The sequence below is a fragment of the Thunnus maccoyii genome, chromosome 11 (genome assembly GCF_910596095.1).
Source record: "Thunnus maccoyii chromosome 11, fThuMac1.1, whole genome shotgun sequence".
NCBI lineage: Eukaryota > Metazoa > Chordata > Actinopteri > Scombriformes > Scombridae > Thunnus > Thunnus maccoyii.
Genome location: NC_056543.1, coordinates 16,516,207 through 16,534,822, shown reverse-complemented (window position 1 = coordinate 16,534,822; position 18,616 = coordinate 16,516,207). Strand labels below are relative to the sequence as shown.

The following is an 18,616-nucleotide window of genomic DNA, read 5'->3' as shown; positions in this document are numbered from 1 at the left end:
CTTGGCATTAGTGGAGGGTTAGACATGGTTGTGTCAGTATAAGTAGAGCTAGAATATAGTAAAGAAATAACGTTGCCGTTGTTCAGCCCTGTCTTCAAGCTCCTGCTCAGAGAACAAAGTGCTGAAACCAAAGCCAGCAGGTGAAAGTGGCCGTCGTCCAAGAACAGAGCCTACTGCTAAGTGCCTGTAGACAAAGTGAGAAAAGGCATCAAATTATAAGATTGTGTTCCAGCTTCTGCTGCTTCACATTTACACTACAAAAGATTAGATGCTACCACACACATGCACACATGCACTGTGACGATCACGGATTATGTTGCATGCACTGCTGCACAAAGCTACACTTTTGTCTGGTTCTGTGATGCAATTTGACAGATTCACATGTGTGGAGCTTGGTGGATTTGAGGAGAGGAGTGATGCAGCTCTTCTGTAGGTATGTCAGTGTGGTGACTGTGACTGCAGCAGGATGACTGAACTGACCATTAACATAAACATAAATGTCAGGAGCCGTTCCCCAACAACTAAACTGAGCAGGGATCTACTTTATTTTCACTGAAATGTGTAATTTTGTCGACTCTTCTCATTGGGTGCGACTTACAGGTTTAGTGTAGAAGTCTAATGTATGAATTATCATGCTGGGAGGCCAGACCTCTGATTCATTTGATCCCTGTGGTGGGATGACACTTGACCTTTCACCTTTGCACTACATGAGAACTTGGTCAAAATCTGAAGGGGAAACCTCACAGCTGCTCCAACTGCTGCTTGACTTCCATTTGGATGAAGTAGAAATTTGTTATTCTTTCTGCCACAGCAGCAAAGATGCAGTCAGTGGGAGAATTATGCAAAATATACATGCTACAAAGCTTCTATGCTACATTGTGAAAAACTAAATGCTCACATACTGTCTGTTGATGAAAATATATACACTGTATCTGTTCTCTATAGTATATAGAAGATGAGTTTCAGACACAAAATGTTATTTTCTGTGATTTAGATAACAGTAAGCCTAGAGTAAATTACAGCGACTATAATAATGTATTATCTTCCTTTACATTTTATGAGTGGTAGGAAAAGTTATTTTGAGGCACAGAGAATTAGAGAGCTTGTCAGCAAGACCTGTAATATATAGGACGCACAGCTTTATGACTAAAACATGCTCTTTATTGCTTGACTTTGTTTCAAATGAAAATTATTTTAAGTTATGATCCTTAAGATTTTCATTAAATCAAACCTCGTTTTTATACTATTTATGGTCAGCATTTTCTTAGCAACAGCCATTCAATATGTTTTAATTCTGTTATTACCTCTCTATATATTAGTTTTAATTGTTAGTGACAGAGTCTGCCATTCCCGCAATGGATTCAAGACGGATTCATAGGAAATGATGCGCATGTGCATATGCATGTGATCCAGCATTACTGTTTTTAATTTTATCTAATCGTTTCAGCCTCACTGTTTACTGTTTCTCCGAGCTTCTACAGCTGAACCACAGCTGTATTAAGTTACCACTAATGCAAACCCAACTTTTCCTACTGCTGCTAGTTCACGTTAAAAGCACTCAACTGGCGAAACACTGGGTGAAGCAATCACAGGAAAAACAATGAATTTGTCACAGAGGTTAGCGAAAAACTGGAACCGTTCATCAAAAATGTGCCTACAAAGCAAACAAACAATAATTTTCATTTTTTTGTTGTTTTTTTTTGCAAAGGAGTAATGCAGCCCCAGTGAGCTGTTATATGAGAAGTCGCAGGTGACAGAGTACACACCTCAAACTCCTCAGCAAGTGAACCATCTCCTTCTAAAAAACGACTTGCGCCGTGTGCAGCATGAAATAAGATCGCGGTTGCAAATATTATTGACCGACTTGAAAACTATGTGAGTTTGTTTGGCTGCACTGTAAACAGGCACACCAGCTGTTGTACTGTTGTATTTCTGACAAAGTAGCTGCTCAAGGAGTGTTTGCTGTATTAAACCAATCATGCTGTTACCATGGTAACTACGCCAAATCAACTGGGACTGAAATCTTATGGATTATAACTTTAAATAACTCATCTGACTTTTTCAATAGGTGAGCGCACTCTGCTTTTTATGTTGCTATTTACCATCCAGGTTACTTTTCTCTTGTCTCTTCAGAGGTCCTTGGTCATTTACCACTTGTCAATAATTCTGCTACTTATCATTCATTCAATGCATTTAATCTACAGTCTTCAGCAAACCGTAGCATCACTTCCTTTCATGTTACCTTTCCTTCTGTTCAGCCAGTGAAGCACACTGCTCCCAGAGCCCGCAGTAAAACATGTTGATTACACAACTTATGAATCTCATGAGTCCTGCCGACTATAGCTCTAAACAAAATAAATGAATAATGAGCTGAATGATGGCCCTTTGGATACGACTGTCTATAGTTATATTACTGTGACTATTTGATTTACCATATTGAAATGCTGATGATTGTCCAATAAATAATGCAAAAAGCTGATTTCCAAGTGGCGAGGCAGGAAAAGAAATCCACCTTGCATATAGATGGAAGTGAGCCGTGTCTGTCCCTCTCAGCCTGTGGCCCAGAGCAGCTTTATCATTCATAGGACTAAACAGACAATCAATTCAGCAGCCATGTATGAAGGATGAAGGGATGCGACAAGCTGTGAATGATGAGGAGCCAAAAATCAAAGGCCTCACTCCTTCTTAGCTCTAATGGCCATTACCAGCCCAGACAGCACCAGTAAAATGAGGTTAATCATTTGCACAGATCCTTTCAAAGAAGATTGACTGAACTTGATGCCTAGTCAGATCACTCATAAATATTTACTTCAGATTAAACAGCTGTGTATGCTCTGTTATTGCGCATTGATTTCTGACGGATGCCATCAAATTATTGTTTCAAGTGTGGTCAGTAAAATCCATTAATGCAATGCTTGTACCAAGACTCAATTATGCTAACCACAAGAATTAATAATGCAATGAAATTGACAGGACATTATGTTGGAGTGTGGTTTCCTCAGATTTCTGCAGGAAACTATAGATTTGGAGAAGAAAAGAAGGGTGATTTTTTACAAATGATCATATAATCACCAGAAACCACAAGAGCCTGGATAATACATCCAATGCTGATATACTGTACACACATTGAAATTAAATAGCCTTATACAGTTTAAGTTTATGGGCACAGCATGTATCTGTATTGAACACGTGGGCTCAGTCCTTTGACCTTATTGACAAAATGAAATCGGAAATTTCCTTTATAGAAAGGGTTAATGTTTCCTCGGGCAGACATGTTTCCGATTCAATTAGTTTTAATGAAGCCGGTGCTCAGTGGTTACTGAAGTAGAAAAAACAGGCATAAATGCCTGATGGTAATAGAGGACATATTAAGGAGGAAGGGATCGGACACACAGTGCGTGTTTCTAAGTGGCGAAAAATGCCTCCATCAGGCTGGTTGGAGCCAGTGGCTTGGGAAGCAGTGAATTGTATGAGCCTCAAATGATGCATTAGGTCTCTGGGGCGAGGCTGGAGGAGACCGAGGAGAAAACTGTAAAAACACACGAGAGAAGAATCTGATTTTGATGACGCATGTAGGGTATCACCAATAATGCTCATCCAAGAATCTCATCTTCGTAATTTCACCCCATCAGCCCAACATACACATAAATTCATTGTTAGATTTGATTTTGTAATATTGTTACATTTTTTTAACAAAAATGTCCAAAAATGCTGCTCATCATTCCCCATTTACACCTTACACTGTGACAATGTGACTGAACGCAGGGACACAAACTATCCCTCCGTCTGATGTCAGTGTGTAAAATGTCAACATGATCAGATGCACTGGCTCAGTTCCCGCAAGAATATGCCCTCATCCTGTGTTATGGTTTGTGCCACTGCTCCATGTGAAGTGAAACATATTAAACACACCCATGCACATGTAATTTGTTCATGTCTTTGAGTCAAATCTTGTATGTGTGTGTGTGTGTGTGTGTGTGTGGTCTTCTATCATCTTCTCAGTGTTAGTTAATCTGTCTTTTAAAACAAAGCATTTAATCTTGATGAATTGAAGCAAACTGAATTCAAACACAGGCACAAAGTCTCTTAAACATTAAAGAAATTTTTTTTCAATAAACTGCTCGTTCATTGAAAAGAATAGTTACAACAGAGGTTATGTGCTTTGTTTAGACAAACGGCTACATCTATTGAGGGATTTTTTGACGATTCAACCAGAAAATTAGTTATTACGAGCACCAAGCCCGAGACCTCTGTTGTGTCACCTCTAGATTAAACAAGCAGACTTGGGAAATGTTCAGCTACAAAGTCCTCCCCTCAGCGTCTGTTTGCTTCCAAGCAGCTGATTCTCAGTAGAGATCAAATCAACTTTAGAGAAGGAAATGAAAGAGCTCGCTTTAATGTGATTTTTCAAACCAGTTTAGGTCAAACGCTTAGACGACAACAACAGTTTCACCACTTTGCATTGACAGACCGGAGGTAAACAAGCCTGAAATTCACTCACACTGTTGTCTTTATCTACAGGGCGTCTCAGGCCTCTGCTCTTGTTTGATGCTAGTGTATGCATGAATTGTTGTGCGCATGAACACATACAGACACAACACAAATAGATGCATGTAGTGATGGTTTTACAAAGTATACATCTACAGTGAGAAGGTGCAAGTAGATGGAGTGGTGGATTCCTGAAGGGTCAAGAGGGGAATGTGATGCGTGTCTGTGTGTGTATGTGTTGGACAAAAGGGAAGGGGGGTTGGGGGGGTGGGGGGGTTGTGGTGTATGTGTGTGTGTCACAACAGACAGAAGAGATCCAGCCCAGGCTCCTACACAGCTTTGTCATATCACTAGGAGATTAGGAACACACACATGTCAAGCTAGGCAGAGCCTGCTGCAATAATGCACCTGCCAGCTCTCAAGATCCACTCGACCCCTGTTCAACCTCTTGTTCCTGCATGCTAATACAAACGGCACGCACACACAGAAATGTACCAAATTTCTAAGTATTAACCCAGTTCCTTAATGCACATGAAGGAATTGAAGGATAAAATTAGAGGCCAGTGAAAATGAATAGGTTGTCAACCATAATTAAGTATATTAAGTTGTGAATGTGGTTAAGAGGAAAGACGAAAGAAGAATAAATCAAATGCAATGTCGGTATTGATGTATGTTAAAGGAGATGTACTTGAACATGCATACAGTGAAAAAAACACATAACATATCAAAGACATGAAAAGGTTGGGAGCTGGGAAAAGTGGGTATTTTCAATGAAAACCCGACGGGAGAAGGTCGTCGTCTTCCTTCATGTCAGAGTTCCCTGAGAAAAGGAGAAAGGGGGAAGCTCAAAGAGATTCATCTCCACGAGGATTCAAGGTCATCCAACCTAGTCATCCTAGAAGCACTTGAAAAATATGGAGTGAAGACTGTAGATATTCTTCCCCCAAAAAGGAGTGTGGAGGGAAGACTGACTGAAGAGAATCACTGACCTTCAAACAAGCTCTCTATCCATATAGAGTAGGGGAAGACATGCACAATCCATCAAAAATGCACATGAACTTTCCCTCTTCAAATAGTTCCCGCTTGAATAGCAGTCAATGGATCAACTATGAATATTGCATGTATTGAATTGCAGGGGATCAGATTGAATTCATTGAGAAAAAACCCCCCAAATCTTTGGGTTTTGTTTTTTTTAATCAAGATATCTGTGCTTGATTTGGATGTGGAATTCTCGAAAATTATGTTTTGAGTGAAAACATTTGTGACATAAACCTGATCCTTTTGGTCTAAAATAAAAGAGCATTTAAATAATCCAAATGTAAAGTGATGAAAAGATATGACACAATTAACAAAAAGTGTAGAATTTTTTTTTCTAAATTCACACTAGGGTCATGAAATTGCCTTTTGCCAGAGTCCCTCTTCAGGAATGGAAAGATCACTGTTAATTTTCAGCCGTTCTTTGATTGGATGAACCTGCCTCCCTCTTGCATGACATGGCTACCACAGGTCAGTGGCTGGTGCAGTGTAGCATGAAACAAACAAATAGAAAAAGGAACCTTGTGGCACTTGACTCTCACCAGAATGCTACTGCCGGCAAGCCTTCCAGCGTCCTATAATAACCACCGGTGCCTCCTAACCAAAGGATAGGAGAGAGAGAGAGAGAGGGAGGGAGAGGGAGAGAGAGAGAGAGAGAGAGAGAGAGAGAGAGAGAGAGAGAGAGAGAGAGAGAGAGAGAGAGAGAAAGACAGGCTGGGAAAAGAAGGAAAAGGTGGATTTAGAGCTGGAGATGTGGAAGGAGGACAGAGAAATGTGGAGAGAAATCGTTGAAAAAGAAGGTGGCATGACATGTAAGCAGAACAGACTGAGAAAAATAGATTTAATATTAAACAGTACAAGTATATAATATACCCAGAGGAGAAACATAAATAATATTTCAAAAATCTAATGATCAGATAATTCAGTACAGTAAAAGTTTAATGACACATAGAGTGCTTTCAAACACCTGACAGGTATAGTCCCAAACTGAAGCGTTAATAGATTTAATGTTTCTTTTTTCTTTGCACTTATGGGACATGACCACTGCCGTACCGTGGAACTATGAGTATGTTGGCTTTCCTTTAGGGGCAATTTTATGATTTTGGGGTGTAATGTTGTGACCTGCCAGGAAAAATAAACTTAAATCTCAGACTCTCGGGGCGCCTCTGTGGCTTAGAGGTTAAGACAGTGAACTGCAATGTCTCCAGATCGAATCTGGCAGAGGACCTTTGTTACCCATCTCTCTTCTCCTCATTTCCTATCATCTCTCTTCTGTCAGTGTCTAATAAAGGAATGTAATGTCCACAGTATCATTGTAAGTTGTATATATAAAGATAGACATCCAATACAGTGAAGATATGCATAGAAGTAAGAGGACAAAATCGTTTTTCACTGTTTACTCCATCTAAACATAAAGCCTCTTTTATAAGAAAAAAAACCCATCAGCTGGACAGAATACCAGAATAAGGTGATGCGGGTGGGAGGAAAGGTAAAAGAAGAGACAAGACAGGAAAGTGAGGAACGGAGAGCAGGAGAGCAAGCTGATCATCCTGTGATAAGATGAGGAAAATAAGTCTTATTATCACAAAGGCCGGGAGCATTAGACAGACAGTTGGGAGTCATCTCAAAACTCAGGAGGGAAGAGGCAAGACAAGAGGTCACAATTATGCCCCGCTAGCTGCACTCCCCTCCTCCTCATGAAGTCCTTTAATATATTCGGTTAGTTCCTGTATGGCGCGGAGGGGAAATTCTAATTAAAGGGTGGGGGGAATTTTGACACATGTGAGGCAGAGATCAATATTTAGCACCATAATCAGCCATTCCTGATGGCTTGACGGTGTCACTGCGAGCAGACTGCAGCTCTCCATTAGAGTGCTTGCTCGGGAAGGAGCAGACGGGCAGGCGAGCAGGCAGGCAGCCAAGCAGGCAGGATGCAGAGAACCGCCAAACTCCCAGTCATCATGAATCAAAGCAAGTGATGCCTCTCGTGCTCCATTTTGCTTTGCTTTTTATCTTCATTCATCCTTTTAAAAGAGAAAAGTGAACTCTGCCAAGCAGGTTTGGGATAGGGGTGCAGGGAAAGTGGAAAAGAAAAGAAGAAAAATGCCATACAGGGGATACAGTAGATGAGGAAGAAGTGCAGCTGTCATGACTTTGGACTGTAAAATGATTGTAAGGTACACAGATGGTTCTTCATTGTGTGATTTCTCTTTTTGGTTTGGATTCATTTTAATTCGGAATAAAAGGCCTTTTATGGGTATAAAACAAAATTGTAGCGCTCCACAGATGGGCAGCACATTTCATCTTTGAAATCACAATTTACTGTATTAATTTTCCAGGTAGATACACACACACACATGCACACACATGCACACACACGAGCACACACAACATCTGTGGCACATGGACAAGGCTGCTCAGCTGACATGGATAGTGACCACTGACTCAGAATCAGGAACATGGTGTTGTTTCCAGAGGGCACGGAAAGAGGGCGAGGGGCAAAGGAGGGGGCATGAGGAGGTGTGAGTATGCATGTGTGTGTGGGTGAGGAGGTGTGGGGTGGGGGGTGTGGAGGGGTGGGGGCAGCCCGTCCCAGGGTGTCCCCTGTCTCCATGTGTCAGCCCATCTCCTTGTTCTTGCATGTCACTGACACACACGTGGGTACTTACCAACCCAAGTTGCTCCAATTAATGGCTGTCCCACTGCGCTGTCCGTTGTGCGGTGTGCTAGCCGGGGTGACAAGATATGGTCTGGGATCTGTCTCTCCAGTGACATAAGGAAGGAATTTTAAGAGGGAAAAGTGATGCTAACACACACCGCCTCATGCTGCGCCTAGATAGGTAGATAACAAAGACTCTTGTAAATGAGTGGCATTGAGGATTCTCTAATTACTTGCTGCAATCTATCTAAGTCACTGGCCTTCTAATTTGATTTATCAGAATGCATGAAATCCCTTGGAATAATGCCCTTATTAGAAGGACAGAATTGACGGGGGGACAAGAGGTCTGCCGAGAGGAGGAGGGGGGCAGAGATTTAAGCATCAATTACAGTCAAAAGGAGAATTAATAGTTATTAATCCACAAACATTGCTATCGTTCTCTTTGCTACCTCTCTGCCTCTTGGATACAATCCCCTTCACACTTGCCCATCCACACACGCGTACGGTTGCACACACAGTCATACACATAGCAGCGTAAGGAATACATACACACAGACATTCTTCTTTTGGCACATACATGCATATTTACATTTACATGCACACAGATGCAAACACATACATGCACAAACACCCGTGCACATGCATTCCTTAGTCTAAGTGAGCAAATACAGACGCAGACATGCATGCTGCAGAACTGAGTGAAAATGTGCATTTAAAAAAAAAATATTTCACATGAAAAAAGCAAGACAACGGTAACAAAGGCAAGATGCCATTAATATCTCCTCCTCTGGATGGTAGGATCATTTTGCCCACTGCTGGATCAAAGGTCTTTAACTCTTTAACTAAATTCTTGACTGACAAATTCAATTGCTGTCAGTCTTCGAGGGCCCTCAATGTAATATGTGCATTTTGATTCAATTTGCCCTGCAAATACATACATATACATATTGTTTATCTGGTTATGGGCACAAAAAAATCAATACTTATATCTGTGCTTTGTCATTCCTAAGTGCATCATGAAATAGCAAGATATCCCTCTAATTGAATCCAGCAAAACCACATAGATTGTTAATTTCGTGCTATTAAGCTTTTGCAACATTTACAATGTCTTCTTTTGCCTGTTGATGACTCTTGTTTGTCCCCTTGTATGAGAAAAGAACATTTTATATATCTAAAAATTGAATTTAGAAAGGTCAATCTCTAAACAAATAACAATAAATCAAAGATGGAAACTTGCATTGTTTTTAAAGAGTGGAATTCAAAAGTACACAGGAATAGTTTTCATAAGCTTGTATCATTAGGGAACAGAAAAATACTGTATTTTACTATGTGAAGGATGAGTATTTTATAATGTCAAAAAAGCCCCACTTATTAAAATCATCCATATTAATTCATATGTTATGACAACATGTTTAAAAAACCCACAAGGTCATATCACATGCACAACAATAACAACAAACGGACAGCTTGTCATGTTAAATAATTTAAAGAGCTATGAAGGCAGCAATTCTGTATTAGATGACACTCAGTTTTATGTTAAATCCAGTAGCTTTTGTTAAAGGGTGGCTGAGTGGCTGAAAGGAGAATGCCAGTGTGCTGTTTCCTTGCTGTCAGTCACACAGAGGCAGTATTTAGACAGGGAGCTGAGAGGTCTGCTCCGCTGCCAGCTCCTGCCTTTTAAACAGCCCTTTCCTCAGAGAGACAGTTTAGCACTGAGTGCCAGTCAACCTTGCCTGCCCAGCCATGCACCCCTCCTCATACACACACACACACACACACAAACACACACACTTTAGCCTCTTTACTAAAGAACAATTCTGCAAAAGAGGAGAAATGATTGTGTATGGTCAGACCCAAAGGTACATTGTGATGGGTCTATCCCTCCGTTTCAACAAAGTGGAGCAAAAGGCGTCTGGACAGCAGATTCATCAGCATTACTTGAATGGAGGAACAAGCTCATACAGCATTACGTGGCTGACAAGGAAGATGAATCTGGGCAACTCGGCGCATCTGGGATCCTCATAGACCTTCAGTCATGGCCTGTGGTAAAGACTGAAGGATGGGAGAGAGGTTGTGGAGATAACACATCACGCCCTGTCTGCGTCCCATATTATGGCGCTGTCCTGAAGAGTGTCTGGGACAATACTGTGTTAGCTGCCAGAGTGCCGTTGACATCATTGACAAACCTCTATGGTGTCAGGCAGTCACTCACACTTCCATGGCGTGTCTGTCATCATGCTCAAACAGTCAGGCACTGACACCTTTTCACGTGAATGAAAATTCTCCAGTGACTGACAAAAAATAGTGGATGGCCTTTAAGGAGGAGAAGGAGAAAAAAAAAGACAGCAAGAATAGCACCTTTCTTTAAAAGGAGAGACTTATAATTCGCAATAATGGCACACCAATAGCTCTCAGTGAGAAAATTACAGGAAAAACCGATCTGAAATATCCTTTTAACTGGCAGAAACACATCCATTGTAGACAGAAGTCTTGTTTACTTGGTAAAATGGCATCAATTAGGAGCAGATAGCAAAATTAGCATATTCTCTTAATGGACTGGCCTTTCTTGTGCAGCGCTCTCAAACTGATTGTATGGAAGGGACATGTTAAGGGAGACTGAGAAAAGGTCAGGTGTCTGCACCATTCAGGTGATCATATTTTTCACCAAACAGTTGTGCATTCTCCATGGCTATTGTCATGTTATATGCAGCTGAGAGCAACATTCCTGTATGTGGAGAAATCTTATTTTAAATTATCACGGAAAACAAGTCACTCATCCTGACACTTCTAAGATACTGTACATGAGGCACATGCAAATTTCTTCTGTGTAAATATTCTATATGCCTATATTTTACCTGAAAATAATTTGATTACAATTTACTTATCCTTAAAGCATACCAATAAATGTAGCTTAAGAAAAAATATCCACTGAAAATCTTATTACATGTGTCTTAAATGCAACAAACAAATATCAAAAATATATCTAAAATGCACAAGACTGCTTGTCAAAAGTTAAGAACAATCACATCTGCTGTGTGTTTACTTTCTTGATTGATTAACGTCAGCACACTGGTGGGATTTATGCACACGCTTTCATTTCTGAGAAGAAAAATTACAGCCAGAAATTAAAGAAATTAACAGACAATTTAAAGAAGTGTTCAATATTCTTTTTCTAGCACTAAGCCAATCAATTTGAATAATTTGCCAGTTTATTTTCATTATTAACAGCACCAATCTGTTTGGAAGCTAATTAATTCTAAAAATGATATTTCATCATCAGTGCTGCAGTACGTATCTCAAGAAGGGGCTCAGCTCCTCCCAGACCAAAGCCGCAGACTACAAATTCTCTTCCCCGTACCTCCTCCCCCCCTCCTCGCCTCTTCCCTTGCGCCTCTGCTCCCACCACCCCAAATTGACTGGTCTTGCACAGTTGCAGCTGAACAAGAAAGGAATTGCTAGTGTCAAGACACAGTTTACAAATATGACATCTCCTCTGGCATGGCTGGAAATATGAAATATTGATTTATGTGCAGTAAAAGGTCTTATAAAAATGATCACATACACATGAGGGATTAATGCGCAGAAGATCAATAGAAATTTCATTCTTGACACTAGACTGTCACCTATGGTGAAATGCTAAAATAAAGAAATCAATATTATCTATGAAATGTCAAATTTATTATAATTATGTGGATGAAAGCTGGCCAAGTGGCTCCCAGGGGGCTGAGAGGGATAGGTTACCACTCTCAAGCATCCCTCATGTCCCTCCTTCTCATGCTGCCAATTTTGAGAGCAATATTGGTGTAAAGGGTTTTCACCCGTTATGTATGGCCTTGTTGTAACAAATTCCTCCTGGAATATTTAACTGTGGAGAGACTGACAATGGACAGAGCTGCAGTTCATAGCCTGCAGGTTGTGTAGTTAACAGCTGTTAGCTTTGCCACATATTGTATGACTCTGCCCTCTTGATTGAAACCTATTTGGCAGCTGCTGCTGACACGGACAAGTCACAAACCACTAAAGTACGACATCTCAGCATGTGTCCTGGTTCAAAGATGACACATTCAGTCAGGATATGTATTGATCTTAAGGCTAGAGTGTATCAGTAATCATGCTGATTTGTTTTGTCTTGGAAAAAATTATTTAATGAAAGAATTTACATAAAGACATAATAGGACATTAATTGACAAAAACAAGGTCATTAACTTAATTTTCCACACATTTTTTTAACCCAATCATACAGTAAAATGTTTTGAAAAAGCTTCACCATTAAAAATTACATCAAGAGACTTCAGCTCTTTATGTGTTATTGGGCTTTCTCAAATTCCCCTCAATGTTTTATTTGCTATTGCATTTAAACTAAGAGCTATTTGTGTTCATTCACTTGTTTTCCATGTCTAATTAATATCCTTTGAATGTGTGGGGATCAATTTATTTAATCAATGTTGGGTAGTGCCTCTGGCCTTCTAAAGGTCACTTAGATATGGAATGGGAAATCATCAGAGTCAGATCACAAAGGGGAGAGCAGGTAATTTGAATGTGGCAGGCAAACTTTGCATGTATGATCACACATTTCTGACAAACTACGGAAAATTATTTTCTTTTCCGTCTTCTCATTTCAGGCAATAGTCTTTTTTTTTTTTCCACCAGAGGCCCACTGTACACACTAGAGTGTGGCAGCTGTGTAATCCCTTTAACAACCGACGGGGCTATTAAATGAACCGGTGGTGCAGCTGCAAATAGCCAATAAAGCCAGCACAATATCATCCCTATTAAACAGTAATCTCAGCAGGCTTAAGAAGTTCTCTGAAAAATGGGAGGAAAACCATAACAAAATGTAATCAAGCAAAACATGGGGATTTTCCTCAACAAAATAAGCCAAACAATTTTCACAGTGGCTTACATGAAAGGTGTTGAGCAACAGCACTCGATCCTCAGAGAACTTCTCAGCCCCTTCAGGTGACCACGGTTTGCTGCCTTATCACAAATACAGAGGCACACAACATCAACAAAAAAAAGAAAAAAAAAAAACGAGCCTGTCAATCGAAGCAATTTATCACCACAGATATTAACAGAGAAAGGGAAACAGGGGAAAATAACAAATTGTGCAGTTACATTTTAAAAGTGACCAAATCGAATTCATAAGATCACAATTTGAGAGATAGAACCCAGTTTATTTTCCCTCCCTTTCACCGGCTTATGTGCTCTGTCAGATGAAAGCGGAGCAGAGAGCCACTGTTGATGGAGCCTTTGAGCCTGGGAGAGGAGGCAACGCAGCCTCTTGAAGGGGTGCCGGGGAGAGAGCGATAACCGGGGAGGCCGCAGGAGCTCCCTCCGCTGCCGGGGAAGGTGTTCCAACTTATCAGAGTCTGCACGCGGGAAATGATTACCCCTCTGCCGGGCCGATTACTGCTGGCTCTCCGGGTCAAAAGCAGGCCAGGATAAAAGAGAGAACTGAAGCCTCCTATCCGGCCTCCAATCATCCATTAGCACTCAGAGTGAGGGGCTTGTCTGCCCCTCCACTCTCACACCCCCCTCCGACATGGGCTTGTCAGTCTGGTGCATAAGAAGAAGAGGTAATCACAGGCGGGACTCTCACTCCCACTGATGTCATGGAGGACATGGTGAGGCCTGGAGAGGAAATTTATGGATATGAGTATCAGCACTTCCTTGACATATTATTTATTCATTTGGGTTTGTTTAAGAACAATCCTCGTCCTCTGCAGGGTGAGCGAAGTGTTGAGCGGTGTTTACACTATTGATGTATAGTATGCTGATCCGCTCGCATGAATAAGAATGTGAAACAGGCCAGATATTACCGAAACAACCTTACAAACACAGGCACATCAAACAACAATAATGCAATATTCTAATAATGTAGGAAAAGGCATGAGAAATGCGCTCGAGCTGGTCTTTCAGTATTCTTGCTGCCTGTGTAGTATATGTCCCGTTTATGTTTTTATACCATATTCACACATCTCCACTGAATACAAACAGACACTGTATTCTGTGAAATATCACTAAAGTACCTGAAACAAACCACATCAGCCTGAAACTGTTCTACTGGCTCCTGAGTGAGTGAGACACTACAAATGGAGTATCTACATTTAATGCTTCACTTTGTATGCATTCCCCAGCTGATGTCATGTTATGGATGGACAATGGACTAGTGTAGTACAGCTGACCAGATTCACCTCTGCCTATAACAGCACAACCCTTCAGATTAAGGTCAGTGCTCCAGGCACATACCTCTCACTCTCTTCTCTTTGCAGCCACAAAGAAATAGGAAAAACTCTAAGCCAATTGTTGGTGGCATCTCTGATAAACAGAGTGTAAAAATTCTTCCCCCTATGCCTCCATGCACAGGTCAGTGTAGGGGTCTTTACAATACAACAGAATAATGCCTTGTTCAGAAACCTCAATCGTGCAATTCCACTGACCAATCTATTTGGTGATATGGAGAGCTGGGTCTCGGGGGAGTGGGTCCGGCTGTGTGAATTTGGGGCAGATGAGCAGAGGGGAGCGGTGCTGCCTCTCCCACAGGTACAGAGAGGCTGCAGGTCAGTCCTGAGGAAGGAAGGAAGGAGTGGGCGCTGCCATTTACAGGCTGGAGTCACATAGTCACAGGGCGGCCGCAAGACGCAGGGTGCTGCTTAATCTCGCCAACATGGACAAAAAAAGTCTTAAAGAAGTACTCAGACAAATGGAGACTGGAACGTTTATATTTCCACGACAACTGGGAAAACTACTGTATATCTGCTGAGGAAGAAGCTACAAATGAACCTTGAGATTGTTTTTGTCGCCTGCTTAAGAAAAGTTTACCAATGTCCTGCCAAAATTATTTAGCTCCAGGTGCACCTTTCTGTTAATGACCTTTCACTCCTAAGACTCATTTTGCTTCAGGCATCATTTAAGTATCAAATTTGAATCCCAGTGATATAGACTAATTTGTGCAGGATAAAGAGGTAAAAAGCACTTATACGAAGGCGATACAGTACCAACATTAAGTCTAAGTAAAGTAAAGTGTGGTTCTGTGCTGACGTGGAATCAATCAGATAACCCAATATGAGAAATGATTCAAACAGCAATTCAGAGTAATCATCTTCAACCCGTGATGCATATCTTCATTTCAATGAGTAATATCTTCCTGGTTGACAATGAAACTATTAGCAGCCAGATATTTCAATAGCAGGGCAATGATATTACACACAGGTCAAGGACTTCTGTATGATGAATTCTGTAAGATGTGATGTCTGTTCTGCATTTAGGAGATACTGAAACTGTGTCTGAGAGAGTGTTTCCTTTGCTGTAATAGGAACGGCCTGCCAAATGATGACTCAAAATCAGAGTAATCTACACGTTAGTGCAGATAGGCGGCACTGACCTCACCCTTCTGAAGATGAGTGGAAAAAAAGCATGTCAGAAATAGTAACCCACACCACAGCGGTGGTACTATCACTGGGTAAAATCTTAATGCTGATGTTCCTTCAGTTTTGACAACTCCCTTTGTATTTTAAATTGATCCAATCTGAAAATAAATTAAGAAATACATGAAAATAAAACTGAAAGGAAGCGCATTCATCGTCTGGCATCATTTAGATGAGAGTGCAAATTGAACGAGGTAACACATTTCCGAGGCCTGCACAAACAAAGACGGGAGATCTCACTACATGGAAAGACCTGTGGAGATGCTGTTTTCAATGATCCAAAGCATCTTGTCTTGTCCTTTTCACACGCTTCCAATGAATTATGTATCTGCAGTGATTTATGGTGCGCCATGCTCAACCCTCTCCCTCTCCTTCAATGTAGGATCCTACATGGATTTTTCACAGGGAGCCAACTGGGAAAACCAAAATTGCTCAATTTAAGGAAGTAATTAAAACTGTCCACAATCAATATTTATCTTTAGAGGGACCCTGGCGGGGGTTTAGTCTTACCATCCCCCCCCCCATCCTGCTCCATGTCTAGCTCTATGTCTTCCTGCTCTTCTCATTGACAGCTGTTCAGTTCGTCAAAAAAAGCAGAAACAGGAGCAAGCTGTTCCTGCTCAGGACTAAAATGACATGTGTCATGAATAATCAAATGAACATAATCTGTGCGCTAGTGCAAAACATGTTGAGCAAGTTTGGTTGTAGTAGACACATAAATTTTCAGGGCAGTGTATTTATAGACACATGACTTGCCCTTCGTTGTGTATTTAGTGCAATAATTAACTATATTTTTAAAACACTCAATCCATCATTTTCTCACAAACCAACTCATTTGAATATTATGAAACTTTCAAAACACACAAAAGCTGAGCACTCTCCTCTTTTGTTATTTGGCACTCTGATAATTACTTTGACATTATCCTATCACCTGCGCACATGCGGAAGAAGTAGAACAACACAGATTTCTAGAGGTTATTTCTAAATATTACAAAAATTTAAAATGTTATTCATTCTAAATATGAAACATAAAAACACTTGATTCAAATACTGTTAACAAGTGGAAACAATTTATAACAAAATATGTTTAATAAAAGTCTTCAGCAGTTGACACATGCTTTATTTACTCTACACGAGACGGGTGAACTACAATAGAGGTAAAAATCTACAACAGTCCAACAGAAATCACTCACATTAACTTAACAATGATAAAGGGTCATGAGAGGACAATTTCCATCAAAAGAACGTAACCTTCAGTCCCCAGACTGATACATCATACTTTAATTCAATAGAGAGTATTTACTTGCGATCAATTTAGTAAGGTGAAACAGTCATGTAAAACAGAATGGCGGTGGCATGACAGTTTGGTTAGACTGTCTTCGGAGACCTCTTGCTGCAGGCAGAAATCATGTCTCTGTCATTCTATATCATCAATTTTAATTATCCTCACAAGTGCTCATTCTGCTTCAGGCAGCAGTGGGAAAGGAAGAATCTGGGAAAAATTATTTTAATCTATTTGGGACGTGAAGTGTGAGGTGAGAGCCCTGTCTGTCACAACCCCCCCCTTCCTCCCCCCCTCCCCCAATCCAACACCACACCATACCACCTCGCCCAAAAACCACACACACATACACATTCACACAAGCGTGTATTTGCGCTTGGATGCACACACATACAGTAAAATGACTGAATGCATGCATACATCCCACAAAGATATACTAAGTGTATAAATATATCAGTATATCAGATTTATATGTAGTAACACTGAACAAACTTCTATTTTCTTCCCTTTTTCCTTCTTGAATGTCGTTTGTTGTGTTGTCACTGCACCCCACGAGGAGTCAAGCAGTAGGTCAATATAGCAAAGGTCACGCACCTCCTTACCAATCTCCTGCTGTAACCGAACACCACAGACATTTAGTGATCATTATGACACCGGCAGTTCCTTCTGTCCTCAATAACTTGGCGGGGGGTCCCACTGGCCACTGTCCCCACCCGTTGGGTTAGACCACCTTCTATCTTGCATCAGACCATACAGACTGCACAGTCAGTGTTTGCGGGGTTTTCTAATTGGGCTGCATTGGTTTGGATTATTGGCTCGATGAAGATGCGGTGACACTGAGCTCTGGTTTGAAAGGGAAGGGTTGTTGATGATGTTTGGATTTGAGATTACTGGTGTTGATTCTGGAGATTAAGGGATTTTTTTTAGTGGTCCAGAAAACTAGACACACACTAACACTAACCCACTATTTAACTATGAATCTAACTGTGAATCATTATGCCATTAGAATTAAGAAGAAAGGGAAAAGTTAGGCGTCAATATCACCAATAGATGGCTATATTTGTTTGTTACATCGAGGACGTCGCCACGATTGTTCCCAACTCGTAAAGGGATGTTTGTTAAATTCTTTTTTTTTTTAAACTTTTTAATAATAATGGTAATTTGAAGGGATACTGGGCTGAGAAGATTTGACCATATGTTGAAAAACAAGTCAGCAGCTATAATTCAGGATTGTGTTAGGCTTAGTCCAACACAGAGTAATTGTGGTTAATATTACCCTTGGAGATTTCTATGGCATTATGTTTTTATATATGTAGTGTAAACAACCATGAGACACTTACAGCAACATGACATAAAAGTTTGGCTGAAGTTTAACAGGACTCAGAACCTTCTGTCACGCAAATCTCCAGTTTTATGTCATAACATTCAACCATAATATTCCTTGGCTGTTGATGCAGTTATTTACTATACAATGTCTGATGCTCAATCAGACTTTCAGTGATTGGAAATCTCTAGCACATAAGAATACAATAGTTAAATCCCATTGAGGCAAATTGCATGCATTTTTAGGGATCATTAAGTTATTAGCATCACTAGAGGGGGCAGAAAAACACTTGAAAAAATCTCTATGGTAATTGCAATCAATTTCTTCTTTTCACAGAAACTTCTGATGCCTTCCGGTATTCTGCTCTTCATGGATTTCGTGATGGGGCTTCATGGATCTCA

General features: G+C 40.6%; 1 long non-coding RNA gene across 4 annotated transcripts in view; it reads right to left on the bottom strand.

The window, feature by feature from the left end:
* The window catches only part of LOC121906721, a 143,233-nt gene that overhangs the window by 67,416 nt on the left and 57,201 nt on the right, over positions 1-18,616 (bottom strand). The window lies entirely within an intron of this gene.